Source organism: Physella acuta, unplaced genomic scaffold (assembly GCF_028476545.2).
Source record: "Physella acuta isolate Inbredline_101_S28 unplaced genomic scaffold, ASM2847654v3 ptg000133l, whole genome shotgun sequence".
NCBI lineage: Eukaryota > Metazoa > Mollusca > Gastropoda > Physidae > Physella > Physella acuta.
This window is the reverse complement of record NW_026731652.1, coordinates 553968-572964: the sequence shown is the minus strand read 5'-3', so window position 1 is coordinate 572964 and position 18997 is coordinate 553968. Positions and strand designations below refer to the sequence as shown.

At 38.8% G+C, this 18997-nt stretch overlaps 1 protein-coding gene across 1 annotated transcript in view; it reads left to right on the top strand.

Annotated features, from left to right (window-relative positions):
- Window positions 1-1721: 1721 nt before the first annotated feature.
- LOC131935173 (omega-scoloptoxin(05)-Ssm1a-like) overlaps window positions 1722-18997 on the top strand; it is a 29572-nt gene continuing 12296 nt past the window's right edge. Inside the window, exon 1 of the mRNA XM_059291542.1 lies at window positions 1722-1741. The gene's annotated coding sequence lies outside the window, so the exon portion shown is untranslated. The remainder of the gene's footprint in view (window positions 1742-18997) is intronic.

Sequence of the window (18997 nt, the reverse complement as noted above, 5' to 3'; positions counted from 1 at the left end):
CGCCGACCCTCACTCAAATATTACATTGTCATGGATATGTTGATGTCATCGGTTTTAAAAGTCAGGGTAATCTCATGTCAGGGTATTTTTCTATTGTGTGGGGTACTTCTAATTTCAGTGAACAATAGCATCTTTAGTAAATAACCAACAGACAATGATATCATCTGGTAACCGGGTCTCATCTGGTGTTATAGAAGATTGCTGTCTGCTCGAGTTTGGCGGGACTTGCCTTCTGCTGCAACATAACTAATGTCTTCTCGTCGGTACAGTCAGTTCAACCTCCTCCCCCCCCCCCGCAGTCCAGACACACCCCACCACTTCCTCCCCACCCTCGGGTCTGCTAGGCAGGAACCAACTGCACTGCAGTGGCTTATTGAAAAACTGGGAGACAAATGGCACTTTACCCAACAGAGACATCACTGTTTTATAACATACTAAGTTTAGAAAGAGTGTACTCGCTGGCAACTGGGCTTGTTATATTGTTTAAATACAATAATCAGATAAAAAATATTAGGAAGTTTGTTTTCTATATTGCTATTGCGGTTTGTTTTCATAAATAGTTTTTTTTTTTAATAGAATATTAGAAAAACATTTTTTTTTAAATTCATGGCAAAAAATCCCAGAATTCCATTGGGTAAATAAGGACTGAAATAATTTGCCAGTATTGTTATAAAGCAGATGATTAGTTTTGTTGGTATTGGAGGAATCGATTTGTTCTAAATCTGCAGGGACGGAATTCGCTTTCCTACTTCTAATAATGGGCAAAAGATGAGGTCACAGGGCTCCAACTAGCAGGAACTAATCCAATTGGCGCGACCAAAAATAGGACAGTGCTGCTATTTTTAAACCACCTACAGGACCCTACCTTCTAATTTACAACCAGAGGCATTAGTCCTGTACTTATCTTTATACAACAAACATATTTAGAAAAAAATATAAATAACGAGCCGACCCGCGGCGTATCACACGCCGCTATTTAGTTTTATTTTCTACTTTTCAGTAATTCATAATTTGTGAATTCGACAGTACCAATGCTGTCACTGAAAATTTTTGCTTTAAAACACTAAAACCCTCCTCTCCCCACCCCCACGTGAAAGCAGCCTCCTCTGAGTTACCTCCCCTAAGTTTAAAATCGTTTCAAACTAAATTATCTGCCCCTAATAGGCGTCACTAAACCCGGCTCTACGATTGTAAAAATTTAGCGTGAACCACAGCTCACCAGACCATGTCTGGGTGGGGGTGGTTATGATATGCCTAGAGAGGAAGAGAGGGGACTGCTAGGCGCGCTTACAGCTTGGTGTTTTTTAACGTCTCCAAGAAGAGAATTATATATATAGAGAGGATTACAACCTCAGGCCACTGATCTTAAAAAGTTTATCTTTTTTTTCCCCAGATGGCGGCACAGAAGTAAGTCATGAAGCTGACTCTGTTTATTGATGCTCCACAAACTTTAAGCGTGTCTGACATAGTTTTGCTGACGTCATAGACTGATTCTGGAGTTTAGAAGAAAAAAATATGTTGAGACCAGGATTGTTATCTGGAGTTGGTTTGGTGACCAGTCTTGGGATCTGTATGTTACTGTGTGGGACTGATACAGGTTCGTAATGTATGTTGCTGTGTGGGACTGAGACAGGTTCGTAATGTATGTTGGTGTGTGGGACTGAGACAGGTTCGTAATGTATGTTGGTGTGTGGGACTGATACAGGTTCGTAATGTATGTTGCTGTGTGGGACTGATACAGGTTCGTAATGTATGTTGGTGTGTGGGACTGAGACAGGTTCGTAATGTATGTTGGTGTGTGGGACTGAGACAGGTTCGTAATGTATGTTGGTGTGTGGGACTGAGACAGGTTCGTAATGTATGTTGGTGTGTGGGACTGATACAGGTTCGTAATGTATGTTGGTGTGTGGGACTGAGACAGGTTCGTAATGTATGTTGGTGTGTGGGACTGAGACAGGTTCGTAATGTATGTTGGTGTGTGGGACTGAGACAGGTTCGTAATGTATGTTGGTGTGTGGGACTGAGACAGGTTCGTAATGTATGTTGGTGTGTGGGACTGAGACAGGTTCGTAATACATGTGTATGTTGGTGTGTGGGACTGAGACAGGTTCGTAATGTATGTTAAACATCTGTATGCTACTATATGGGTGTCACTCAATTATGTAATACTTCTGTATATTGGTGTGTGGGTGTACAGTTATAAAATACAATTGTATGTTATTATGTGGGTGTTACACTACTTTGTAACGTATATGTTGATGTGTTGTTCCTAACTCTACAGCGGCAATGTATTACCTAATGCCGCTATCTTTTCCTGAGTACATTTTATGTTTTGTTTCTGACATAGAACAGACCAATTACAAGCAAACAACTCTAGCGCTAAACCACACTATTAATCTAACCTTAACAAGTAGCTTCAGACTTTGGCTGAATATTTCAAATATTTTGAAAACTTTTGAAACTATTGAAACTTTAATTTGATCCACTGTTATTATTTTTATACAAAGGAATAGATACACAGTTGGTTTTATATTTCTTATCAAATTTCAGAATGTCAATAGTTTCATTTTACTTCAGATTTCAGAATGTCAGTCATTTAATATTATTTTAAATTTCGAAACAGTTTCAGGTTTATAATTTTAGTTTTTGGAGATATTTCGTCTTTTTTTGTCTATTCCACGGATCTATATTAAGCAATACCAACCTGAATTCTTTTTTTTTTCACACAAGCCTACACTTAACAATATCAACCTGAATTCTATTTTTTCCCCACCGGCCTAAACTTAACAATATCAACCTGAATTCTCGTTTTTTTTTCCTTGTGCTTACACTTAACAATATCAACCTGAATTCTCGATCCCCCCCGGCCTACACTTAGCAATATCAACCTGAATTTGACCCAACTATCATAAGTGGGAGAGCTACAAAGCTAAATATATTTAGGTCTCGGGAATTTCTTCGTAACATTATTTAAAGGAATTATACACAGCTTTCGTTTCATTACTTCTTGTAATTTTCTGCTAATGTAAGATCATTGAGATATCTCTTCTTATAAATAATGACATGAGATAGACATCCCCGCAGCTAACTGATGATAGAAGGTAAATTAGACATCCCCGTAGGTAACTGATGATATAAAGTAAATTAGATATCACTTCTTAGATTAAGCTGCCATTTTCTTCTAATTAAAATATTTGTTCTCGGCGGAGCTGACACACGTTACTCTAAACTGACCAGAATTTTAACAGTACATCTCACTTCTATAATATCTGCCCTTTTGGCCAAAATTTATACAATATCTGCCCGTTTGGCCATAATTTCTACAGTACCTGCCCGTTTGGCCATAATTTCTACAGTACCTGCCCGTTTGGCCAAAATTTATACAATATCTGCCCGTTTGCCCAAAATTTATACAATATCTGCCTGTTTGGCCATAATTTCTACAGTACCTCCCCAATTCACCAAGGAAAAATAAATCTAATACAGACTACCTCAATAATGTAAATACAACTGGCCTTTGTCCAGATTGAGACACTTAACTAATATTCGTTGTGAACATATTCCTGAGTATTCTTGCAATGTAGACCTCATAGTTCTTTGCTATTGATGTTTATGTTTTTTATAACAGACGCATATTGACCAAAGTCTAGTAGTCTCCCATAACTATTAGCCAGAATATATTATCATTATGTTGCTATATAATATTGACCCTACAGTTTGTAATGAGAATGTTATTATGTATTTTTCCACGATTTAATACAATGAAAATCACGAGAAAGTATCAATTATAAATCTGGTTAATTGATCCAAGAAGACTCCACTTTCTTTCGTTTTCTGGCCGTTGCAGCTGTATGTATGCAGACCACAATGCGAACGAGATGATTTTTATGGCAATATTATCGACCTGCCTCGACCAAACTGCAAGCCCGACATAAGGCGATAATCTTCTTTGTGTCATCCCCCCTCCCCCCTCCTCGCCGTACGCTCGTTGCGGGATGTGCTTGTCGAAGATAAAGGGGGATGAGTCTTATGAATAAAATATGTAATAATTCCCTCCCTTTGATTTGCAGCCGTATTTACAACGCGTCAGATTACTCAGATGTACCAGCATTGTAATTCTTGTAAAGGGAGATAAATTAAAGGAGCGTCAACGTTATAGTCAAAAAATGTTTTTTTAATTTATTTCCATTATTTTTGTCTTCTTTCGACAAGTTTTTATTTTAAAAATCAAGTATTAAACAAGCATTAATCGGAATGTTCCTCTGCTGGAGTTTTTCCTATTTTTGTTTTCCGAAGTAAGACCAAAATTCATCATTAGTTAAACATATTTTGTTGTAGTCAAACTGATTGATTCTAAAAAAAAAATATTGGTTTTCAAAAGAGCATATTCTGTAAAGAAGATAACAGATTTGCTTTATAAGAACCAAAGAACACATTTTATTTAGAAGATAACAGATTTGTTGTAGAAAAACCACTGTTCACATTTTATTTAAGCGATAAGATTGATTTAGAAAAACCTTGAGCTACAAGATAACATAACTCGCTTCATCTTGTAATCGATCTTAAATTTAACGTCCCGCTGATCTTTCAGGCGAAAAGCCAAAGTCATCTTATTCACATTTTTTCTATACCAGCACTTAATGATACAGCTTTTTAAGTTTAATTATTTTTCAAAATCTTAAACTGTGCAGCATTAACCATAAAATGTTGATAAGCTTAAATGTTTTTCTTTAACATTTTTCACAAATACTACCAAACCACCACTTAATCGTAGTTTGCTTGGAGTTTTAAACATTCTTTTAACTGTTCAACATTAACTGAAAAATGTTTATAAGCTTTAATGATATATTTTCTCATTAGTTTTTTTTACTAGAATCTATATTTCGACCGTAAATTTGTCCTCAAAAACAAGATTTTAGAGGTTGATTTTTTTTTAACGTCTTTCTCCAAAGAATTGTTTTGAAAATAGTGTTAATTTGTATATTCGATACCGGTCTAAATCACGCACCTTTATTCTGCATTAAACAAAACTCAAATTTTTTAAAATTATAGAATTTTTTTGTCATCAGAATTTTGTTTAACAAGTTTTCTTTTCCTTTCAGTGAGCTAAAAGATAATTCTACGTTTTGCAAAACTTCTCATATCTTATAGTCTTTCTTATTAAAGCGTATAACAACGGACTTCGAAAGTTTTGTAACATTAAAATTTTTAAACAAGCTGATTAAATAATTTAACACATAATAAAAACATTTCAGGAAAAGGTTCTTGAAATTAAACTGCTCTACGTAAAATAAATATTTACTCTAGTTGACTTTTTGAAACAATGCGTTGTAAAATATGAAGATACTTTGATTCTATATTCAAAGTTCACAAACATTAATTTCCCTAATTGAACTTTTAGAAGCATAAAAAAAAAACGTATTTATTGCAACAGTGTAACAGGCAGTAATGTATTTGTGCAGACCAAACAGAATATTTCTAATTGCTATTTTTTTGTCTTAGAGAACAATTTCCATTCGTTGTTTTTACACTCTCGCCTGATTGAAAGGTTTCTTTAATTATCGTTTCGGCTAACGACAGAAAATCACTCTTTACACAAGCAGTCACGCTATCCAACGCTGATTTCAACTGGTCAAGAATTCGGACAGTGTGACCTAACAGTTGGGACAACCTGGATATTTAAATCAGGCTAATGGATTCACGCTGGGATGGAGTGGTCGGATGGCAGATCGCACTGCTGCAAATCTTAAAGTCCCGAGTTCGAGTCCAGGGCTCGAATCTATAGAACTTCCGAGAGTCCACCCAGCTCTTAAGGCACCCGACTCACATTAGGGATACATAGACGGCTGAGCACAGTGCTGACCACACTATCCCCTGTATGCCGAGATCACTGAACCAGATGAACTCTACTTTATCTGCATCATGTGCCTCGGGATCGATGTGAAAAGAAAACAACTTGGTACTCTATAAAACTGTGAACTTATTTTTACTTTCTCGTATATACCAAGTATAGAGAAAGTCTTGCAATCGTGCACAAAAATCATATTAAATTTGGACAGTTTTCACCGTTTTACTCCTCAGTCCTTCATCACATCCGGGATGTAGAGGACTTATTTTAATCGGGCAAAAATTATAAATCTAGATATATCAAAATTTTGGCGTTTTATGCGTAATGGAGTCGGAAAAACTGGATTATCCAATTCTGTCCGTATGTCTGTGTGTCTGTGTGTAAACACGATAACTTGAATATCGTTATAGCTAGGTTGATGAAATTTCATATATAAGTTGTATATCAAAATCGTAGATCCATATAAACTTTTGAGCGATTTCCGATAACCGGAAGTGGTACTTTTTCTACTTTGAATTTTTCAAAAGCCTATAACTTGAGTACTATTTCAGATGGATAAATGAAATTTCACATGTAAGTAAAAGATCTAATTTTCTGCCTTTTATCAAACTTTGAGTAATTTTCGTTGACCGGAAGTAATAACTTTCGCTATTTCCGATTTCTCAAAAAACGCACGTGAATTTATAAAGTACTAATAATATCCCGCACTATTTTGTACATTTTATATGACGTTCACTTGGTGTGCACTTCTTTTTTTCTACGAGATTTTATTCTATTTTAAAAAGTTTAAGTATTTCAAATGGATTAAAAGTCATGTCTATATCCCGAGTTGCCATTCCCTGTTGTTTCATATAAGAATATTCGAGAAAGTTTAGGGGAGATCACTCCCGGTTTATTCTAGTTTGTAATATCAAATCAAAATGTTAAAACTGTAATCAAATACAACAGAGGGAGACACACATATGAAAGCATTGGCGAAGATTCTGCATGCCATTTACAAAACATATTCTTCTACTAGATAAATGGCCCGTTGAGGAAGGGTACAACGGGCGCTAGGCTGATAGTGCTGTCTCTTTTCTCTAAACTAAAACCATCCCACCCCCCCCCCACACCCCCCCCCCCCCCCCACCCCACACACACCACCCCCACCCCCACCCCCCACCCCCACACACACCTCCACCCCCCACACACCACCCACCCCCACCCCCACCCCCACCACCCCCACCCCCCACACACCTCCCCCCACCCACCCCCACCCACCCACCCCCACCCCCCAAAAAAACATGTCTACCGTCCCATTCAACGAAATATAATTATATACTTTTTCCAGTGTCCGCCCCCTTCCCGAAAATTCTACCCCCGCCCCCGAAAACCTCAAGTACCCCCTGCCCCTCTCCGGGGAGGAAAAAGTCTGAAAGAAACACTGGTGTCGCGCTTAGCCACTACGCGAAGAATTGCATTAAAGAAATTGCGAGAAAACCACTTTTTAGATTAGACACATTAATTAGGTGGTAATTTTATTATAGAGTATCGATGAGGAAACCACCCCACCCCCACCCCCCCACACACCACCCGCCACCCCCCCCCCACACCACCCCCCCCCACACCACCCCCCCCCCCCACCACCCCCCCGCCACCCCCCCCACCTCCCACCCCCCACCCCCCACTCCCAAAAAAATCATGTCTACCGTCCCATTCAACGAAATATAATTATATACTTTTTCCAGTGTCCGCCCCCTCCCAGAAAATTCTACCCCCGCCCCCGAAAATTTCAAGTACCCCCACCCCTCTCCGGGGAGGAAAAAGTCTGAAAGAAACACTGAAACCAACCCACCCCCACACACCACCCCCCACCACCCCCCCACACACCACCCTCACCCCCCCCCCCCACACACCACCCCCCCACCCCCCCCCCCCACACACCACCCCCACCCCCCCCACACACCACCACCCCCCCCCCACCCCTCCACCACCCCCACCCCCAAAAAAAACATGTCTACCGTCCCATTCAACGAAATATAATTATATACTTTTTCCAGTGTCCGCCCCCTCCCAGAAAATTATACCCCCGCCCCCGAAAATTTCAAGTACCCCCACCCCTCTCCGGGGAGGAAAAAGTCTGAAAGAAACACTGAAACCAACCCACCCCCACACACCACCCCCCCCCACACACCACCCCCCCCCCCCCCCCCCACACACACACACACACCCCCCTCCACCCCCCCCCCACCCCCCCTAAAAAAAAAAAAAAACATGTCTACCGTCCCATTGCAAGAAAACCACTTTTTAGATTAGACACATTAATTAGGCGGTAATTTTATTATAGAGTATCGATGAAGAAATTTCTTTTGAGTTGGGGAGGGGGGGGGGGGGCTCAGACGTTCTTACGCGGGGGGTGGGGCTTCGCCCCTACCCGAAGAATTGTATGCAAGAAACTCTTCACGCAAACCATTTAGATTAGACAACATTTCCTTTTTTTCAATGTTTACGCGATAATCAATGACGTCATATTACTGTGTGCACTCTCTGGTTTGAGATTATGTTCTACTCTACGCTAAATGTGTCGACGTCATATTTCGTTTTTCGAATTACTGTGCATGTTTTTATTTTGCTTGTGTTTTCTCTAGAGCGTTCTTGTCAGACAGAGCGTTCTTGACAGACAGCGAAACTATTATTATAGACGAGAAAAATGGCCCGTTGAGGAAGGATACACCGGGCGCTAGGTTGATAGTGCTGTCTCTTTTCTCTAAACTAAAACCAACCCACCCCCCCCACACACACACACACCCCCCACCCCACACCCACCCCACACACCAGCCCCCCCCCCACCCCACCCACCGCCACCCACCCCCACCCCACCCCCACCCCCCCAAAAAACATGTCTACCGTCCCATTCAACGAAATATAATTATATACTTTTTCCAGTGTCCGCCCCCTCCCCGAAAATTTTACCCCCGCCCCCGAAAATTTCAAGTACCCCCCACCGCTCTCCGGGGAGGAAAAAGTCTGAAAGAAACACTGGTGTCGCGCTTAGCCACTACGCGAAGAATTGCATTAAAGAAATTGCGAGAAAACCACTTTTTAGATTAGACACATTAATTAGGCGGTAATTTTATTATAGAGTATCGATGAGGAAACCACCGCCCCACCCACCCCCCCACTCACACTTCCCCCCCCCCCACCCCCCCCACCCCCCACCCCCCACTCCCAAAAAAAAACATGTCTACCGTCCCATTCAACGAAATATAATTATATACTTTTTCCAGTGTCCGCCCCCCCTCCCCGAAAATTCTAACCCCGCCCTCGAAAATTTCAATTACCCCCACCCCTCTCCGGGGAGGAAAAAGTCTGAAAGAAACACTGGTGTCGCGCTTAGCCACTACCCGAAGAATTGCATTAAAGAAATTGCAAGAAAACCACTTTTTAGATTAGACACATTAATTAGGCGGTAATTTTATTATAGAGTATCGATGAAGAAATTTCTTTTGAGTTGGGGAGGGGGGGGGGCTCAGACGTTCTTACGCGGGGGGTGGGGCTTCGCCCCTACACGAAGAACTGTATGCAAGAAACTCTTCACGCAAACCATTAAGATTAGACAACATTTCCTTTTTATTCAATGTTAACGCGAAAATCAATGACGTCATATAACTGTGAGCACTCTCTGGGTTTGAGATTATTTTCTACTCTGTGCTAAATGTGTCGACGTCATACTTCGTTTTTCGAATTACTGTGCATGTTTTTAAATTGCTTGTCTTTTCTCTAGAGCGTTCTTGTCAGACAGATAGATAGATAGAGAGACAGCGAAACTATTATTATAGATACCGTGTGCCTAGTCGACATCACAATATATGATTTTTTTAATGTCGCCACGACCACTGGATTTGACTGTCTCCAGTTAATGAAAACCAGATTTATGTCATCATCACACCGTCGATATGAGTGCTCATGTTATGGGTACGTTATTATTTTTCTCAGATCCGGACAATCTGAGCATGGGTTTTCTGACGTCACGGGCCATCTGAATTTGACGTTTTACTCTGACGTAACAGACTGTATGTGCTTATCTTCCGTTAATGACAACTAGACTTATGACATCGTTACGACATCAATACGACTGCTTATAATATAAGCGACGGGACATTTCTCTGACGTCATGACAACCTGAACATGACCTTTCTGACGTCACAACAACCTGAATATGATTTTTCTCTCTGATGTCATGACAACCTGACAAGGATTTTTCCTTTGTTCCTTTTTTTTTGCCGTACGCTATCTCCGCCTCAACTAGGGGACAATAACTCTCGATAAATTATTTACCGATATGGCAACATCCGGGACGCGTTGGATAATCTCTAAGCAATCTCTCAGCGTCCACGGACCATGGGAACCGCAGCAGTGCGCATGTCTGGTGATTACTGCCGTGACAACAGCATGATAGACAGCGTCCGAGGTAACGTCGGGTCTTTGCGGTTAGATACGTTTATCTGCTTCAACCGGGCTTGTCCCACTGTCTGGTTAGCAACGGTTATCTTTTTAAAACGGTGCAAAAGTTGGCCTATATGTTGCCATCGTGTTGGGAGTTATTAGAAAATATGCGTTTCCGCCAAAAAAAAAGTTGCAATTGCTTAATTAATTTTATTGAAGTGGGTGATAAATAAAAAAGTTGTGGAGAAATAAACAGCTTTTAATCACAAGTATCCCATTGTTTAATTAATGGTTTCCGTTTTTGTTTAGCCAGTGTGTATTTTTTTTTAAAAAGAAGATTTAAAGAAAGAAACATTTAATTTTAAACATTTAATTAAACTTTTTAAATACAGTTCTCAACTTGGCGTTCAAAGAAAACGCACCAGAGCGCCATAACAAGAAAACAGGGCGTCGTTTAGCCTACTCTCTCTCTCTGTGTTTGGTGCCGGCTAATGCAGGATGGAACTTGTAGAGCTCTTCACAATACTCGATTCTATGGGGTGGGGGGGGTGTCAGTGTTTTTTTCAGACTTTTTTCTCGGGGAGGGGGGGGGGGGGCACCTGAAACTTTCGAGGAGTGTGACTTTAATTTCCGGGGTGGGGGTCTACACTGGTAAATAGTACATTTTTTTCTATTCTATTTTGTTTGGGTGGGGGGGGGGGGGGGGCGGTTGACGTACTTCGGGGTGGGAACGGGGTCGTAGGGGGACCGGATTTAGCACACCGGTTCTCTACTATGCTGCCTATTGAATAGCTGATTTTATTTTTCGTTATTTAAAAAAGTACGGTTGTCCTAAAGGTAAAAATGAAGCAAAAGTCTGAGTCAACCATATTATACAACTGTGTATTAAGTCTAACAAATTATACAACTGTGTATTAAGTCTAACAAATTATACAACTGTGTATTAAGTCTAACAAATTATACAACTGTGTATTAAGTCTAACATATTATACAACTGTGTATTAAGTCTAACATATTATACAACTGTGTATTAAGTCTAACAAATTATACAACTGTGTATTAAGTCTAACATATTATACAACTGTGTATTAAGTCTAACAAATTATACAACTGTGTATTAAGTCTAACATATTATACAACTGTGTATTAAGTCTAACAAATTATACAACTGTGTATTAAGTCTAACAAATTATACAACTGTGTATTAAGTCTAACAAATTATACAACTGTGTATTAAGTCTAACATATTATACAACTGTGTATTAAGTCTAACAAATTATACAACTGTGTATTAAGTCTAACATATTATACAACTGTGTATTAAGTCTAACAAATTATACAACTGTGTATTAAGTCTAACAAATTATACAACTGTGTATTAAGTCTAACAAATTATACAACTGTGTATTAAGTCTAACATATTATACAACTGTGTATTAAGTCTAACAAATTATACAACTGTGTATTAAGTCTAACATATTATACAACTGTGTATTAAGTCTAACAAATTATACAACTGTGTATTAAGTCTAACATATTATACAACTGTGTATTAAGTCTAACAAATTATACAACTGTGTATTAAGTCTAACATATTATACAACTGTGTATTAAGTCTAACAAATTATACAACTGTGTATTAAGTCTAACAAATTATACAACTGTGTATTAAGTCTAACATATTATACAACTGTGTATTAAGTCTAACATATTAGACAACTGTGTATTAAGTCTAACATATTATACAACTGTGTATTAAGTCTAACATATTATCCAACTGTGTAGTAAGTCTAACATATTATACAACTGTGTATTAAGTCTAACATATTAGACAACTGTGTATTAAGTCAAGCATACTATACAACTATGTGTTAAGTCTAAGTCTATGGTCTAATGTATATTTAGATTAATTATATTAAATGGTAATATTCTAAAGCTTTGTCAATACTAAACATCCGGTCACGAAACTTTAAAACATTTTGTTTAGGAGTTTATTTTGTGCAACAAAGATGTCACATTTAAAATGCTAGACTTTGGCGCCAAGATTTAACTAGAAAATATAACCACAGCAAGCTAGAGACAAGATAGATAATTCTCTTTAACTATTGAGTAAAACCAAATGTTAATGTTAAATATCTTATACGAATAGAGAACAAAATCTTACTCACGATAAAAGACTACCATACTGAAATGTTACTCACGATAAGAGACTACCATACTGAAATCTTACTCACGATATGATACTACCTTACTGAAATCGTACTCACAATAACAGACTACCATACTGAAATCTTACTCACGATAAAAGGCTACCATACTTCAATATTACTCACTATCTATAAGAGACTACCATACTGAAATCTTACTCACAATAACAGACTACCATACTGAAATCTTACTCACAATAACAGACTACCTTACTGAAATCGTACTCACGATAAGAGACCACCATACTAAAATCTTACTCACGATAAGAGACTACCATACTGGCCTCTCATTAGTTTAATTACAGTTCAAACAGAGACACGTAACTGACAATCTTAGCGGACATTCGGTGACTGCCCATCCCATCTCGTTTGTTGAAGTTCACTAAATTACAGGGTCCAGGAGTACGGAGATTACATCATCAGGGTTTGATAGTGGCCCTGGATGTAAGGGTCAACTTAACATTTAGGTCTTCATCAAAACTGTGGTGGTCAACTTAACATTTAGGTCTTTAGGTCTTCATCAAAACTGTGGTGGTCAACTTAACATTTAGGTCTTTAGGTCTTCATCAAAACTGTGGTGGTCAACTTAACATTTAGGTCTTTAGGTCTTCATCAAAACTGTGATGGTCAACTTAACATTTAGGTCTTTAGGTCTTCATCAAAACTGTGATGGTCAACTTAACATTTAGGTCTTTAGGTCTTCATCAAAACTGTGATGGTCAACTTAACATTTAGGTCTTTAGGTCTTCATCAAAACTGTGATGGTCAAATTAACATTTAGGTCTTTGTCAAAACTGTCATGGTCAACTTTATAGGTCTTTATCAAAACTGTGATGGTCAACTTTATAGGTCTTCATCAAAACTGTGATGGTCAACTTAACATTTAGGTCTTTAGGTCTTCATCAAAACTGTGATGGTCAAATTAACATTTAGGTCTTTGTCAAAACTGTCATGGTCAACTTTATAGGTCTTTATCAAAACTGTGATGGTCAACTTTATAGGTCTTCAGCTAAGCTGTGATGGTCAACTTTATAGGTCTACATCAAAACTGTGATGGTCATCTTAACATTTAGGTCTTTAGGTCTTCATCAAAACTGTGATGGTCAACTTTATAGGTCTTCATCAAAACTGTGATGGTCATCTTAACATTTAGGTCTTTAGGTCTTCATCAAAACTGTGATGTTCAACTTTATAGGTCTACATCAAAACTGTGATGGTCATCTTAACATTTAGGTCTTTAGGTCTTCATCAAAACTGTCATGGTCAACTTTATAGGTCTACATCAAAACTGTGATGGTCATCTTAACATTTAGGTCTTTAGGTCTTCATCAAAACTGTGATGTTCAACTTTATAGGTCTACATCAAAACTGTGATGGTCATCTTAACATTTAGGTCTTTAGGTCTTCATCAAAACTGTGATGGTCAACTTAATAGTTAGGTCTTTAGGTCTTCATCAAAACTGTGATGTTCAACTTTATAGGTCTACATCAAAACTGTGATGGTCATCTTAGCATTTAGGTCTTTAGGTCTTCATCAAAACTGTGATGGTCAACTTAATAGTTAGGTCTACATCAAAACTGTGATGGTCAACTTTACAGGTCTACATCAAAACTGTGAAGGTCAAATTTTTAGGTCTACATCAAAATTGTGATGGTTAAATTAACTTCTAGTTCTACATAAAAAAAAAAAACGTGATTTAATTCAATTTAACTGCACGAAAGTCACGAACGTTTAATTGAGAACAAGAAACCTTTTTATTATTTTTTTTTTGCTATTTTTGTTTAGTTTTACAGTATCTTAATGAATAATTAAATGTCGGAATCGTTATTATCACATAAAGTTGTCATTGTTAAATTGACCTTGATGTCAGTGTAGGCTTGAGTTGTCAAAGCAAAGGTCACATTTTGCAGCAGTCAGTGCCATAGTGCCATACCGTAAATGTCAGTGCCATAGTGCCATACCGTAGATGTCAGTGACATGCCGAAGATGTCAGTGCCATAGTACCATGCCGTAGTTGTCACGATGCTGTTTCTTCAAGTTGTAGCTAAGACGCTTCTCTCAGATATAGCTGTCTGCGTGTGACACATAATAGTGTTCAAGTTTTTACAGCGTTCTGTCTCTGACTGGTTCTAAATAAAATTCCTCAAAACATTTTAAATGAACATAGTTTAAAAATGTCTATATATAGTCTAATACAGTTATACCGTTGGTTTATAAATAAATAAAAAAATAACATGCCCATTTTTTTACGACTTGTTTCTTGTATACTGAATTATATCCGACCATGTCAACTCAAGCCTTAGACAATCCTCTCCATTTAACTTCCTACTAATATCATATTGACTTTGGTAATTATATTTACTCGAAGGCGGGGCTAGTCCAGAAGAGGCCCTTTATTTACTGACCTACATATAGCTCTGTCCGCTCACTTTGATCACGTAAATAGAAATGTTTTTGGTGGAGTCTTGGTGAATTTCAGGACACTTGCGGGTTTTCCTGCCATTAAAAGGTTTGTATGTTTTCATGTGTGTTGTTCGCGTAGGGAAAACCTAGCAACGGTGACATCTTTGTTGCTTGTCTAAAGAAACAAACATCCGCTTTCTGATTGCATAGATGTAAACTGTTTTCTGAAGTCACACTGTCTGAGTGTGGGGGTGGGTGGGTGGGTGGGTGAGTGGGTGTGTGGATGGTGGGTAGATGGTGGGTGAGTCGGTGAGTGGGTGGGTGGGTGAGTGGGTGGGTGAGTGGGTGGGTGAGTGGATGGGTTGGTGGGTGGGTGAGTGGGTGGGTGGGTGAGTGGGTGGGTTGGTGGGTGAGTGGGTGGGTGAGTGGGTGGGTTGGTGGGTGAGTGGGTGGGTGAGTGGGTGGGTGAGTGGGTGGGTTGGTGGGTGAGTGGGTGGGTTGGTGGGTGAGTGGGTGGGTGAGTGGGTGGGTGAGTGGGTGGATTGGTGGGTGAGTGGGTGGGTGAGTGGGTGGGTGGGTTGGTGTGTGAGTGGGTGGGTGAGTGGGTGGGTGGGTGAGTGGGTGGGTGAGTGGGTGGGTGAGTGGGTGGGTTGGTGGGTAGGTCGGTGAGTGGGTGGGTGAGTGGGTGGGTTGGTGGGTGGGTTGGTGGGTGGGTTGGTCGTAACAATGGGTGCAAGGGTCGGTGAGTGGGTGGGTGGATGTAAGAGTGGGTGTAAGAGTGGGGGTAAGAGTGGGTGTAAGAGTGGGTGTAAGAGTGGGGGTAAGAGTGGGGGTAAGAGTGGGGGTAAGAGTGGGTGTAATTTGCGGTCAAATTTTGTAAATCAATGTCGACCCATTCCTAACATTCCTGCCAGATGATTTTATCTCCGATAAATATCATATTTCCAATCTAATTAAATATGAAATTCGTCGTTAAAGATTCGTTTCAATAATATAATACTAGATAGATATTCTTGTGTTGTCATCGGTGATGCACTCTCTGAATAGGGTTGAAAGACATCCCCTCCCCTTTAAAACAAGGTAAACATTGATTTACAAGAATCGGCCTCAAATAAACTGACAACCATTGTCAACTAAGGATAAGATTGAAATCTCAGATTTGAAATAAATGTGTTACCGTACGAACTGGTTGTCTTCATAGAGTCCACCTGTCAATGAACATGTTTTTATTCTTTAGTCTTTAAAAATGTAGAGAGATTTTTTAAAGGCCTAATTTAAAAAATTCTTTAAATAAAATGCGTTTATTCTGGACAGTGTGCTACAGTAAAAAAAAATACAGACTGAAAAATATTTGACATTGTGTTTATTTTTAACACATGGAGTTTGCCTTTGACGAAGCCGGCGCGCTGGAAATTATCAACGGCCAAACTTAGCAAGTTGTTAGCGGTCCTAGTAATGAATTAATATTTCTAAAAGGATAATTCAATTAATCTTCGCGCTATCTTTATCTCTAAGCACTTTCAATCGCCGTGTAACGCACGATTTTTGTGAGGGTTTCCTGTAGACAGACCGACAGACAGACAGACGGATGTTGTCTAAAAATCTGGACAAGCTGACACGTGACAGGCAGGTTTCTAATCACGTGGTCCTCCATCTTGTCACGGCGAGGAAGACATTTGAATGAGGATGTTTATCTTTATACTCCCTCCGTGTTTTCACCTCCTCTCTTCATCTCTCTCGTATTTTTTTTTTCTTTATCGCTCTCTCTCTTCTCGTATTTCTTTTCTTTGTTTCTCTCTCTCTTTTCTTTTTTTTTTCTTTTTCTTTCCCTCTCTCTCTCTCTCTTTCGTATTTCTTTTCTTTTTCTCTCTCAGTCGCAGAGTTTCTTCCAGGCATCTTTTCGGGGGGGGGGGGGCGGCTCGACCCCCCCCCCCCAAGAAAGTCTACCTTCCCCCCTTCCCCCGAACGAAATGGAATTTATATAGAAAATATATACTTTTGACAGTGTGTCGTCGTCGTCGGCCCCCCCCCCCCCCGCAAATAGTTGGTTCCCCCCCCCCCCCCCCCCCCGAAAATTTCTAGTGCAATCCTGGAGAAAAAAGTTTGGAAGAAACACTGCTCACTCGCTCTTAATCTTTAGTTTACTTTTCCTTTTTTTTTCATCTCCCTCTCCCTCTCTCTCTCTCTCTCTCTCTCTCTTTCTATCTTTTCTCTTGATCTCTCCCACTTTTTCTCGATCTCCCTCATTTTCTCTCCGTCTCTCGATCTCGCTCACTTTCTCTCTATCCCTTTCTCCCTTTCTCTTTCTAAAATATAATTTCTCGTTTCCCTTGATATCAATTATTTTCCATTAAGTAAAATGATAATTATTATTTCGTTCCTTGGAGGAAAAATGCCAGCCATTGGAGAGATTGAACAGCGTTGATTGTCATCACTTATGAAACGTGGCTCTGGGATCAGTTAGCTAGTTCGTGCATATTTAAACCATGACCCGATTTCAGACAGAGGAAGCAGCGTTTGTAAAGAAAACCTACACGATAATTCTAGTTCGGATCCAGGGCAGGAGTTAATATGATGCCCCTGAGTCCACACAGCTCTAATGTGTACCCAAATGACTGACCTTAGGAAAGTTAAAACGGCTTAGATTAGAATCGATCAAAGGATACCTTTAAAAGCCAAGGTCACAAAAACAGAAGAACTCTACTTCATCTACCAGATTAAATCCCAATATGAAAAGAGAGAGAGAGAGTCACCATATACTGTAGTATATGCCAACAATATGAAGAGAAAGTCACCACTTCCTGACAGATGGTCCTCTCTGCATAAATATCACGGAGAATGTTTGAGTCTCCACCATCCGTCCCTTATATGTTAGAACTCCACAAAATCTTTACATCGATTTTAATCCTTTAAAACTGAAGCTTCTGAAGCAGAGCCAAGATTTAACAAAAAAATGAACAACAATTTCTGAAATATAAATTGTGCAACAAAACAAATAACTTGAAGTAATTTGTAAACGGAAATATGGAAAAGATACATTTTAATCGAGTAGGAAATCATATTTTTCGAAATCTCATAGACGCATTTTTAGTTGTGAGCTCTCAATAGCTGACCGTTAGTATGAAGGAAGTTTGAAGTTATTCATCTTCATATGTCATTCACGCTGGTTTATCGTGTGTGAGATGCAGTTTTATGGAAGACCTGTCATTCGTGTAATTAACGATCTTCAAAATAATTCTTTATTCCATTTTTTTCCCTTCTCACATCTATTTCTCTTGGCTCTTGTTTTTATTTCAAGTAGGGAGGGGGGGGGGTTAAGATAAGGCGGGGATAAAGATATGTTTTTGAGGGGGGGGGGGGAGAGGGGTGGTTATAAACCACTGAAGTGTTTCTGTGAATCCTTTGCCCTAAAACCAAGTTACCCCAAGCAGTGGTTAGGAAAAAATGACTTAAATATCTTCGTGTACAATTGCTTTTATATAGGGAAATCATTAGCTTCCCATAACTAGACTACCCAGCCAACTAACACAAACGAAAAAAAATAAATAGCCTCACATTTCAACACGACAGATGGATGTGAACGATGAAATTGTAAGCTAAATCACAGGATGTTTTGGGTGCTTGTTTACTGAAGTTTTATGACGTCTGTCGATATAGCGAAAACAGTTTAACATTCTTGTGATTTAATTTTAAAAACGGGATTTTTTTTTATCATCTGACCTAAAAACAAAAATTGAACCAAAGAAACTTTTTTTCATCACCTAACCTAAAAAAAAAAATTGAACCAGAGAAAATGTTCAGCGCTAAGTGACGTTCCTCCACTACTCCTGTGTAACTACATTTATTCATTATTTCCACGGCAATAAATCCAAATAAAATTAATTATCTTTTTAGATTATGGATTTTTTTTTTACATTTCTCAAATATTTTTTTTCAGAAATCTTTTTTTTTAATATTTGTAACATTATTTTAATATATTTTTAAAAAAAGAGATAATGGAATAAAGTAGCTTATATGTGCTGGGAATAAAAAAATTTTGTTACTAATAAAATTGGAAAACCCTGAATTTTTAAAATATTTTACAAATTATCAGGGAAAATCCGTTTTATAAGT